A 5000-nucleotide genomic window follows, 5' to 3' on the forward strand; every position below is an offset into this window, starting at 1 on the left:
GTTTTTCAAATTTATATCTAGTGCTTGGACAGCTTGAATCCGGTAATCGATACTTATATATCATTTTGACATGAAAGACCTGTAGCATTTTTAAAAGAACATTGTTCCGGTGATTTTAAGCAATGGCCTTTAAACAACATGTCTCTCTCTCTCTCTCTCTCTCTCTCTCTCTCTCTCTCTCTCCTTTTCTTGTGTATGACACGGTACAATTATGAATTCATGTTCATATACTTTGTGTGCTTTACTTATGTGCCGTGAAGTATTTTCATTTTGTGATAAATTCTTTCCCTTGGTAATCAACATTTATATTTGAACTGTAGTCTCTCTCTCTCTCTCTCTCTCTCTCTCTCTCTCTCTCTCTCTCTCTCTCTCTCTCTCTCTCTCTCTCATTTTTGTTTATCGTACCAGCCAATTTTGAAGCCCATGATTCAATATTCCTTGCACCATTTTCAGTAATATCAAAGAAAGAATCCCTCTTGCCCCAAGCCTTTAAATTCAAACAACACATCATCCATCTCTCTCTCTCTCTCTCTCTCTCTCTCTCTCTCTCTCTCTCTCTCTCTCTCTCTCTCTCTGCAGTGCACACTGTAAAATTTATGGTGCAAATTGTATGCCAGAATTAAACGTCGCATTTTTGTCCTATTTAGAACCAACGACTGGAAGAGCTGAACGGACAAATTATCTTCTTTTTCTTCTTCTTCTTTTTCTTCTTCTTCTTCTTCTTCTTCTTCTGTTTTCAATTTCGCAATCTGGTCATTCCCTGGCTTCGTAAAGTGAGGTTTCTCACTTTTCTTGTTTTTACGTAGACCTTGTTTGTTTCGACCTAGCAAAATGTCATCATATTTTAAGTAGAAAAATTATATTTTTTATAGAAACACCTCTTCTGGGAGTGGTGTGTCTGACTTGTCTGTTTCTACGTAACAAACTGACGTAATATTTTTAACAGAGGCACCAATTTTCAGAGTGGTGTCTCACAGTTGTTTTGTCTTGAAGTAGAAAAATGATATATTTTTTTATAGAAACACCTCTTTTTGTGAGTGGTGTTTCTCTCTTGTATGTTTCTACCTAACAAACTGTTTCTCACTTGTTTGTCTTTAAGTAGAAACACCACTTTTGGGAGTGGTTTCTCTCACTTGTTTTGTCTTTAAGTAGAAATAATATTATTGAATAGAAACACCACTTTTGTGAGCGGTGTTTCCCGCTTATGTCTGTTTACGTAGCAAAATATCATATTTTGTAAATGGTAAAGCTGATTTTTCACTAGAATTTAGAAGGGTCCTTTTGGTTGGTACAGTCTCACTTGTTTCTGAGTTTATCAACTCTAGTGTCTACATATTACAGGAAATATTCTTTGTTTTTGGATATGTGTATATCATGTATATTGGTTATTCATATTTTTTCATTTTCTTTAATATTTTGGGCCATTTAGAATTTATCCCCTTACAGAGGTCTAAGTATACAAGTATATAAGAAGTAAGTATATTTTGAAGATTTAGATATTGTTAAAAGGAATATTTTTGGCTTATGGATAGTACATAACAGTCTTTATTTTGTTACTCCTCTTCAGTATCGAGGTCATTTAGAATTTGTCCCCTTCCGTTAGGGATCTAAGTAAATAAGTTTATAGGAGTTAATAACATTGTGAAAATACAGTTATCAATATTGTTATCGTTCATTCCTACTGAATATTAAATCGCTTTTTGATAACAAGCCTTTTTACATCTCTGATTAATCTTTCCAATGATCGGTTTCACTGATTGCTGAGCAATTTGGACTTCACAACTATTAAGCAAATCTTTCGTTTGTTTACACACCAATTCGTTCACAAGTCTAATTATCCGCTTGTTGACCAGATCTCCTTGCTCGGCAATAGCTAACCATCTTGTATAATCGGCTCCATTAACCACCCTAATTTCTCTTTGACCTCTTTCTGACCCTACTTTTTTTTTTGTATCCCCCTCGCCGAGGGGAGACGTCGTTTCCCAGAATCCTCTGCTGTTGTTTTTGACGGTACATGTGAGGGGAAGGAAAAATCCCTCGCTATTATTCAAATCATTTTTTTTTTCCTATTTTTTTAACATTATTCTGCGGGAAGTTCGGTGAGGTGCTTCTGAAACGCTGTGAATACGGGGAACCTCTTCTGATAACATTTCCTACGTGAGGGAAAGCTTCCTAAGTCAAGGGAGAAATGTAGAAGAGGATATAATAACTTCTACAATGGCGGAGGAGTCAAGAACGTGTGTGTGTGTGTGTGTGTGTGTGTGTGTGTGTGTATGTGTGTGAGCTTCGACAATGGAGGGAGGGGGTCAAGTTTGTGTGTGTGTGTGTGTGTGTGTGTGTGTGTTTTCTCACAAAAACACAGATACCATGTGTATAAAGGAATTACTCTTTTATATAGATAGAACAGTGTTTGACGAAATTATCGATATATCAAGCGTTTGTTCATCAAAAGATGCAGAAACCATCGGTATGAAATGCTTAATTTACCTCTTATAGACAGGTTATATTTTTCCCCATTTATTAACATGTTCATTTATCTTTGTTTTCTAATAACTGATCTCTTTCTGTACTTCCTGTTATCTTCTGTAATTTCTTTCAATTGAACACCATATATACCCTTTGGGAGCTTGAATTTCAAGTCAATGGTCCCTGATAATAATAATAATATTAATAATTCGTCGACATTATGACTATCTGCTAATTATCATGTAATTCAGTTATACTGTTTCATGTCTGTATGACAGTTCAATCTTACTCGTGTTATTTCTCTGAATATCAATCAATAAATTGATTAAAATAATGATAGATTATTCAAACATGAATTGTATTAGTTTTAATTATCATTATATACGGATATGCTTTCTACATAAAAGCAATAAAAATCATAATGTTTCCGTCAGTCTGTATTACTATCGAGTCAATATCGCTCAGACGTCATTATAACATCGTATAGATTTATATATAGCCGGAATGATAAAGAAGAGCCTCGTAAAGTATTGGCCCCCGCCCCATTTCTTATTGTATCGTTCGCTCGTACTCTCGTGTTAACGTTGTTTCTGTTAAATAGAGTATTCAAAGCTTTCTGCTGTTCTCATTCTTGTCTTTGTTGGCTCAGGCGTTTTCTAAAGCGCTCTCAGTTGTATTTTTTTCGTTTTTTCGTTCGTGTAAGTTATTCTGGAGTTCTCTTTCTAGCATTTGGTATACTTTAATATATATATATATATATATATATATATATATATATATATATATATATATATATATATATATATATGTGTGTGTGTGTGTGTGTGTGTGTGTGTGTATGTACGTGTGTGTATTGTGGGTGTATGTATATATATATATATATATATAATATATATATATATATATATATATATATATATATATAAATACTATGTATATATACATACATGTACCTGCGTTAGATATTAGTATTGTGTTCTTTTGTTTTCAAAAGCCTTCATTATTGGATTTTTCTATATATAATTATCTTTGTAATCTGATGCTATATATATAAATACATATATATATGTATATGATATATATATATATATATATATATATATATATATATAATTTCTTCTTAAATACGCAGTCGCATTCCATTCGCAAGGCTTATCACCCAAACGCATTGTTTGGATTATCGCATTTTATTTTTTTTTATTTGGCTTAGCCCAGATTTATCCGGACCTGCTGTTTTGGTATTCCAAGCAGGATCCGTCGTTATACTGATTCCTTTTTTTTTTTTTTCTGGTGTTGCGGATAATGTCTAAACTTTTACGGACATAGTAGGGTTTTCCGGTTACGCTCGTTCATCGATTTGGTTGTGGGTTGGGTTCTCGATCTGAATCGAATTTTACCAGTTTATTTTTTCATTTTATTTGATTTTTTTTTTTTACGGGTTTTCATAGGTATTCAAAGGCACTTTTTTGTGATCGAACCTTTTTTTCTTGCGTGGATGTTTCTTTTTATTTATTCGGACGGGTTTTCATAGGTATTCAAGGGCACTTTTTTGTGATTACGTGGACCTTTTCCTTGGGTATTCAAAGACGTATTTCTTGATTGAGTTATGCATTTCGTTATAGTAAAAGTCTTCAGATCATTCCAAGTTTCGTTTTGGTATGATGGGTGGGGCCAACTTCGACGTTTCGGGGTTCGTTTCGTTGATATGCAGTGCATATCAATAATTTGAGGTCCTTTTCGACATGTGGGGCTGATTTAGATATGTCTCGAAGCGTATTTCAATACGAGGCCGTATTTTCGTTATTTCAGACCGTATTTTATTCAGTGAGCATATCAATGTCTGTTGAAGTATTTGAATATTTTTGGGTGGCCCCTCAATCATTCAGAGCTTATTTGAATATTCCAGGGACTTTTTTTCCCCAAATGTGGCCATTTTGCAACTGCTTTTGGTGTTCAGGGGACGCGTTTAAATATTCAACACCTTTTTTCCTGTGTTTTGGGGGATGTGTTTCAATATTCCATGACTTCCTTCGTTCAATATTGCCGGTCCTCATTTCAGCTAATTATTATTCATCATATTCAAAAGCGCTGTCATTCTTTTTTTCTTTTCTTTTCTTTTTTTGTCGGCTTGACTGATTGATTGGTTGTCTCCCATTCCCGCATCTTAATGGAGATGCTTCTCGCCCAGATTATGGATATGTTCCAGAAGGCGTCGTTGCTCCTTCTGCTGCGTCTGCTACGCCGGCAGGAGATCGGGTGCTGTCCTGGGCATCAGATTATTAGCAGGTACGCTTTGCTTAATTACGCAAAGGTGGTGTTGCGAGGTAAAACTCGAGTGAGTGTTTTTTGTGTTGAAGCCTTTTTTTTTTTTTTTTTTTCTTATTTTATTTTATTTTATTTTTTGTCTGTTTAATGGTTGATATGTTTCGCTTTTTTTTTTTTTATCTTTTACCGGACGTTAATTTTTTTTTTTCAGAGCAATTTTACCCCTTTTTCAAGTTGCTATTAGGTTAAATCCTGATTGTTGCCTTTAA

The 5000-nt window shown here is 34.3% G+C and overlaps 1 protein-coding gene across 1 annotated transcript in view; it reads right to left on the reverse strand.

Annotated features, from left to right (window-relative positions):
• Nucleotides 1-5000, reverse strand: part of LOC135206038 (uncharacterized) — a 332904-nt gene that overhangs the window by 327247 nt on the left and 657 nt on the right. The window lies entirely within an intron of this gene.

The sequence above is a fragment of the Macrobrachium nipponense genome, chromosome 29 (assembly GCF_015104395.2).
Source record: "Macrobrachium nipponense isolate FS-2020 chromosome 29, ASM1510439v2, whole genome shotgun sequence".
Taxonomy (NCBI): domain Eukaryota; kingdom Metazoa; phylum Arthropoda; class Malacostraca; order Decapoda; family Palaemonidae; genus Macrobrachium; species Macrobrachium nipponense.